The sequence below is a fragment of the Babylonia areolata genome, chromosome 33, assembly GCF_041734735.1.
Source record: "Babylonia areolata isolate BAREFJ2019XMU chromosome 33, ASM4173473v1, whole genome shotgun sequence".
Classification (NCBI taxonomy): Eukaryota; Metazoa; Mollusca; class Gastropoda; order Neogastropoda; family Buccinidae; genus Babylonia; species Babylonia areolata.
In genome coordinates, this window is record NC_134908.1 from 6,644,828 (window position 1) to 6,652,327 (window position 7,500).

The following is a 7,500-nucleotide window of genomic DNA, read 5'->3' on the forward strand; positions in this document are numbered from 1 at the left end:
GAGAGGGGGGGGAGATAATTATATATATATATATATATATATGTGTGTGTGTGTGTGTGTGTGTGTGTGTAGACACACATACACAAATATATATATATATATATATAATATATATACATATTTACACACACACATATATATATATACAAATATATATATGGAGTGATGGCCTAGAGGTAACGCGTCCGCCTAGGAAGTGAGAGAATCTGAGCGCGCTGGTTCGAATCACGGCTCAGCCGCCGATATTTTCTCCCCCTCCATTAGACCTTGAGTGGTGGTCTGGACGCTAGTCATTCGGATGAGACGATAAACCGAGGTCCCGTGTGAAGCATGCACTTAGCGCACGTAAAAGAACCCACGACAACAAAAGGTTTGTTCCTGGCAAAATTCTGTAGAAAAATCCACTTCGATAGGAAAAACAACTAAAACTAAACGCAGGAAAAAAAAAAAAAAAAAAAGGGGGGTGGCGCTGTCAGTGTAGCGACGCGCTCTCCCTGGGGAGAGCAGCCCGAATTTCACAGAGAGAAATCTGTTTCGATAAAAAGAAATACAAATACAAAATACAAATACAATACACACACACACACACACACACACACACACACACATATATATATATATATATATATATATATATATATATATATATATATATATATATATATATATATATATATATATATAAAGTAACGAATGAAATTAATCAGTCAAGTAATTCAACAATTAACAACAACAGCAGCAAAAACAAGAGAGGAAAGAGAAGAAGAAGAAGAAGAAGAAGAAGAAAAAGGATCTCAGATACTTCAGACTGTCAACAGCATGTTCATATCAACCAATAACCCCCACCCCTAGTAAAAAAAAAACAATAACAACAACAACAAACACATAAAACAAACATAAAACAATAATCATGACAACAACAACAACAACAACAAGAAAAACCAGAAAAGGATCATTTTGATACGCTGCCAGAAACAACACACACACACACACACACACACACACACACACACACACACACACACACACACACACACACACACACACACACACACACACACACACACACACAAATATTTAAAAAAAAACCCACCTAACAAACAAACCAAACAATAACAGACAAATATCACCACAGTCTTCTACAAAAACAAATAAGAAACACTGTTGGGTTTTGTTTTCAAATAAATGATCAGTATCAAGTTGTCTTGACTGTCTGCTTTTGTGTGTGTGTGTGTGTGTGTGTGTGTGTGTGTGTGTGTGTGTGTGTGTGTGTGTGTGTGTGTGTTTTATTTTCAGTTTAACGTCTATTCACTATAAGTGTTTTTAGACGGAAAGGAGTAATGTAGTGGATAAAGGAAAGGGAGTGCATGTGAATATTAGTGTAAAAAAGTGTTCATGTTATGTATCAGAGGAAAGGTATATTATACGAAAAAGTCTAAAGAGATTGTGGTGTGTATTGAATGAGGTTTCATGGGAAGGAGAATATGTATAAGCATATCAACAAGTATTAACCTACAACAATGTAAATATAAATAACAACATTAATTATGATACATCAAAGGAGGATACCAACTGGACTGGAGTTTAAAATTTCTGAAAACATTCTAAGCAATGAATAATCATTCAAAATCTTTTCAGTGGCTAATGAAATATTGGAAGAAAAGTCATCAACTACATCTTTTGGAATGAACGGACAATGAAAGAGTAGATGGCTTACAGTTATTTGCTTACCGCATATACATTTTATATTTTTAGAAAATTTTGTACGAAAGGCATTTAAACGAATTCTATACATTAGACTTGTAATTTGTCTTGAATGTGCTGCTGGTGTCGAATTTAGAAAATGTTTGGGATTAGCTGCAGTCTTTGTGTTTACACAACAGTGGTAATATTGATTATTTGAATCTATAAGTAATTTCTGAAATCGATTTCTAGATACATTTTCTATACAACTAATGCATTCATGCAGATCTAACTGGATGTCAAGTTGTACTGCACCTTCGAAATTACGTGCTGCTCTTCTAGCTGCTTGGTCTGCCCACTCATTTGAAGATATTCCACAGTGCGAAAGTACCCAACAGAAAGTTATTTTAATGCCCTGTTTTGTCAGTTGGTGAGTAATATGTTTTATTTCCATTGTCATCTCAATTCGCTTCTTTGAATTTGAAGATTCTTTAGCTTGTAGTACTGACTATGAGTCTACACATAATAAAATTTCACTTACAGTTTTCGGAATGTCTGAAATATAATTTAAGGCCATAAGTATGGCTATAAGTTCAGCTGTGAAAATGGAATATTGTCTACCAATATAGTATAATTTTTCTATTCTAAATGAAGGAATTACAAAAGCCGCTCCTGAATTACCATCTTCTAGAACGATCCGTCTGTGTATATTTTTAGATAATTAGAATATTGATTTTCTATATGGGAGAGCACTTCAGGTTTTAACAAAAATGGTGTATGTGTGTGTGTGTGTGTGTGTGTGTGTGTGTGTGTGTGTGTGTGTGTAAATAAACAAATAAGAAACACTGTTGTTTTTGTTTTCAAATGAATGATCAGTATCAAGTTGTCTTGACTGTCTACTTGTGTGTGTGTGTGTGTGTGTGTGTGTGTGTGAACAAAAGAAAAAAAATCATATATACATACCCTGGTTTGTTTGTTTTTCCTCGTCCTTCGTCTTTTTTCCTTCCTTCTTCTTCTTCTCTTTGTTGTTGTTGTTGTTCTCCTTCTCCTCCTCCTCCTCCTCCTCTCCTCCTCCTCCTCCTTCTTCTTCTTCTTCTTCTTCTTCTTCTTCTTCTTCTTCTCTCTCCTCCTCTCCTTCTTCTTCTTCTTCTACTTCTCCTCCTCCTCCTCCTCCTCTCTTCTTCTTCTTCTCCTCTTCTTCTCCTTCTCCTTCTTCTTCGTCAATTTCTACTCTCTATCAAACACTCAACTTATTGTTTTTCCACAACACGTTTTTTTTAAAAAATTCCAAACCGAACACGAAATCGAAACAGAGACTTTCTCCCTTGTTCAGATTCTTTCTCACTTTGAAAAATCAAGTGAAGAGACCCCGCAAAGTTTATGTCCGCCAAGCTGCTTGATTTCTCAAACCAAACACACACTTTTTTATCTGAGAGAACTCAGACAGGTAAGTCACTGATAATAATAATACTACGAGCGAGAAATCGCGAATCAACAATCTCCCCCCCCCCCACCCCAAAACTGTCAAACTTTGTCCCGTTTTATATAGTTCGTCAGCACAGAATAGGTTGGACGAGTATATCTTTCAACAGTGTGATGCACGGGACAGCTCTTGTAAAATTGAAAGGTTGTTTTATCTTTCAGAATGTGGACGGGTCGTTCTGACGCTCGTTGTCAGTGAAAGGTTGTTTTGCTTTCGTTTTTTCCCTTCTTTCTTTCTTTCTTTCTTTCTCTCCTTCCGTGCCTTCGAAGCTAGGTATAATCTGATCTTCGGGTGTCGAGGAGAGATAAACTGATCAGTAGGGGGGGCTGGGGGTTGGGGGGGGGGGATGGTGTGGGGGCGGGGGGGGGGTGAGGGGGGGAGGGGGCGAGGAGGGGCGGAGGGGGGGGGGCTGGACTTATCTCAAGTGTGGCAACGGTGAACTCTCGTCGATTCTTTCAAATAGACAGACAATCGCGGAAGGACTTATTAACGGTATGAAGGGTGGCAATTGATTTTATCTCTCTCTCTCTCTCCCCCTACCCCCACCTCTCTCTCTCTCTCTCTCTCTTTCTCTGTCTCTGTTTCTCTGTCTGTCTCTGTCTCCGTCTGTGTGTGTGTGTGTGTGTGTGTGTGTGTGTGTGTGTGTGTGTGTGTGTGTGTGTGTGTGTGTGTCTTTCGGTCTCTGTCTGTCTCTGTTTCTTTGTCTGTCTCTGTCTCCGTCTGCGTGTGTTCGTGTGTGTGTGCGTGTGCGTGTGCGTATGTGTGTGTGTGTGTGTGTGTGTGTGTAACTGTGTGCGTGTATGTATGTATGTATGCATGTATGTACGTCTGTGTCTGTGTAGTTTGCGAGTCTCTCTCTCACTCTGTGTGTGTGTGTGTGTGTGTGTGTGTGTGTGTGTGTGTGTGTGTGTGTACGTGTGTACGTGTGTACGTGTGTGTCTGTGTCTGTGTCTGTGTGTGTCTGTGTCTGTGTGGTTTGTGGTTTGTGAGTGTCTGTGTCTGTGTCTGTGTCTGTGCGTGTGTGTGTGTGTGTGCGTGTGTGTGTGTGTGTGTGTGTGTCTGTGTTTGGCTACCCGCCACCCGGGGTGGGAATGGGTAGGGAACAAGAGGGGGAGGTCCGTAGGGGGGAGGGGTTTTACTGACAAGGAAGGGTCAAGCCACTGAAGCAAAACCTACACACACACACACACACACACACACACACACACACACACACACACAAAAAGGCGGAGCTAGAGGGAGATATTAGGAAGGCAATGGGTGGGGGGGGGGGGTTGGGTCGGCGGGGGCGGGGAGGGGGGGGAAGCGGGCGGAGGGGGCTGGTGGTGGCGGGGTGGTTGTGTTGGGGGAGGGGAAGAGCGGGTGTAGGGAGGTGTGGGGGCGTCGTGGGGGTGAGGGGTGGGGGGGAGGGTGTTGGGTGCGTGCGATCGCCTGTGGCCAATACTGAATTTCCCTTGCTTTGTTCCTTAATGTCTTTCTCTCTTTCTCTCTTTCTTTCTTTCTTCTCCCAACCCCTTTTTTGGGGGGAGTGTTGTGTGTGTGAGGGGGGTGGGGTGTGGGGGGGCGGAGGGGGGGGGGTGGCGGAGTGGGGGGGTAGGGTTGGTCCTAACGTCAGCCCAGGGGATATCAAGGGTTTGTCCCCCTGTGTCTTCTGTCTCTTTCTCTTCCTCGTCGGACTGATCTATTATCCTTGGACATGAAAGCATTTTTGTCTTGTCTTGTCTTGTCTTTGTCTTGTCTCTGTCTTGTCTTTGTCTTGTCTTGTCTTGTCTTTGTCTTGTCTTGTCTTTGTCTTGTCTCTGTCTTGTCTTTGTCTTGTCTTGTCTCTGTCTTGTCTTGTCTCTGTCTTGTCTTGTCTTGTCTTTGTCTTGTCTCTGTCTTGTCTTGTCTTTGTCTTGTCTTGTCTCTGTCTTGTCTTGTCTCTGTCTTGTCTCTGTCTTGTCTTGTCTCTGTCTTGTCTTGTCTTTTCTTTGTCTTGTCTTGTCTTGTCTTGTCTTGTCTCTGTCTTGTCTCTGTCTTTGTCTTGTCTTGTCTCTGTCTTGTCTTGTCTTGTCTCTGTCTTGTCTTTCTCTCTGTCTTGTCTTGTCTTGTCTGTGTCTTGTCTGTGTCTTGTCTTGTCTTTGTCTTGTCTTGTCTGTGTCTTGTCTTGTCTTGTCTCTGTCTTGTCTCTGTCTTGTCTTGTCTTGTCTTTCTTGTCTTGTCTTTCTTGTCTCTGTCTTGTCTTGTCTTTCTTGTCTTTCTTGTCTTTCTTGTCTTTCTTGTCTCTGTCTTGTCTTTCTTGTCTTTCTTGTCTTGTCTCTGTCTTGTCTTTCTTGTCTTTCTTGTCTTTCTTGTCTTGTCTTGTCTCTGTCTTGTCTTGTCTTGTCTCTGTCTTGTCTTTCTTGTCTTGTCTTGTCTTGTCTTGTCTCTGTTTTGTCTTTCTTGTCTTTGTCTTGTCTCTGTCTTGTCTTTCTTGTCTTGTCTCTGTCTTGTCTTGTCTCTGTTTTGTCTTTCTTGTCTTGTCTTTGTCTTGTCTTGTCTTGTCTCTGTCTTGTCTTGTCTTTCTTGTCTCTGTCTTGTCTCTGTCTTGTCTTGTCTTGTCTCTATCTCTCTGTCTGTCTTTCTCTGTCTCTGTACTCCTCTCTCTCTCTCTCTCTCCCTCCCTCCCTCTCTCTCTCTCTCTTTCTCTCTCTCTCTCTCCCTCCCCCCTCTCTCTCTCCCGTCCACTCTCTCTCTCTCTCTCTCTCTCTGAAATAAAGCATTTGGCCTTGTTTTGTCTTGCCCTGTCTCTGTCCCTCTCTGTCTCTCTAAAACCAAACATCAAGCACAGATAAATGGTTATCAAGTTTGTTTTTGTTTTGTTTGTTTGTTTGTTGTTGTTGTTGTTTTGTTTTGTTTTGTTTTTTTGTTTTTTTTGGGGGGGGTACAAAAAGGCGAATTGGAGAGAATCACATTTGTAAGGTGTGTATATCATTACATCAATTAACAAAGTTCATGAGAATTACGTTGTGTATCTAGTCTATGTTAAAAAGCACTGATTTATAGTTATGCCATTCAAAACTGATTTCAGGACACTTCGCTGTTAAAATTTGCATTGTATGCCTCTACTTTGAAAGATCTATAGTTAGGTCATTCAAAGCTGAATTAGGACACTTGGTTGTTTAATTTTGCTTTCAAAAACTGTATTTCAAAAGATTCATGGTTTTGTCATTCAAAACTGAATTCGGAGACTTGTTTGTTTAATTTTGCTTTGTATAACCGTATTTCAATGCCTTGTATAACTGTATTTCAACAGATTTATGGTTATGCCATTGATTAAAAGCTGAATTTGGCGACCTGATTGAAAAAAAATGCATTGAACAACTCTGCTTTAACTCACTCAATACGGCTAGTCCTCTCTTCCCCTCTACACAGACCCCTCGGATGTCCAGTGGGTGTCTGAATGACACAACCTTAAGCTTCCGTCGTCAGAATTGTGGTATTCTTTGTCAACATTCACCTCTTCAGTGTAAGAGCCTTACGCTTGCAATATTTTGATGATGGTAATTGGGCTGAAACGCTGTTAACGTCTTTTCTTTCGCCGTTCGTATGGAGAGAGTTAAAAGATTTGTAGTTATGCCATTCAAGGCTGAATCTGGACACTTGGTTGTAAAATTTAGCATTGTACAGGTCTACTTTAAAAGACTTTTTTTTAATTTTTTTTTTTTTTACTACTTTAAAAGATTGGTTTTGTCATTTAAAACTGAATTTAGAGACTTGGTTGTTCAATTTGGCATTGTATATCACAATGTTGATACGACTGTTTAAATTGCTGATCTTTCCATACACGTATAATTCCTTGTGTACGTTTTCATTATACTGGCTTTAAAAAAAACAAAAACAAGCATGAAATGATTTAGATAGAATGAAGAAAAGAAAAGGTGTGTGTGGGTCGGAGGGGGGGGGGGGGGGGGGGCGGAGGGGGGGGGGGGGGGGGGGGGGGGAGGAGGGAGTGGATAATGAAAGACTGAAAACAAAAGAGAAAACGAAATAATGACATAAAGAAGTTAAAAAGAAAAAAAAAAGAGAAAAAAAAAAAAAAAGAGAAAAAGTAAAATTAGGTGTGTTCGCAGTTAGGTATTTTGTATGTATGTTGCGTGCGTATGTGCACGCGCGCTTGCTTGCGTAGGTACATGCGCGCGTACATGCGGGGCGTGTGATTGATTGTGTGTGCGTGTGTGCTTCTGTCTGTGTGTAAGTGTGGTAGGCACGCGAGCGCGAGCGTGCGCAGGTGTGTGTGTGTGTGTGTGTGTGTGTGTGTGTGTGTGTGTGTGTGTGTGTGTGTGTGTGTTTACTAAACTACGCACCAAGCCCTG

General features: G+C 41.1%; 1 protein-coding gene across 1 annotated transcript in view; it reads right to left on the reverse strand.

Annotated features, from left to right (window-relative positions):
- LOC143277160 (protocadherin Fat 4-like) overlaps positions 1 to 2,730 on the reverse strand; it is a 29,740-nt gene extending 27,010 nt beyond the window's left edge. The window contains exon 1 of the mRNA XM_076581924.1: positions 2,647 to 2,730. The gene's annotated coding sequence lies outside the window, so the exon portion shown is untranslated. The remainder of the gene's footprint in view (positions 1 to 2,646) is intronic.
- Between the last annotated feature and the right edge of the window lie 4,770 nt (positions 2,731 to 7,500).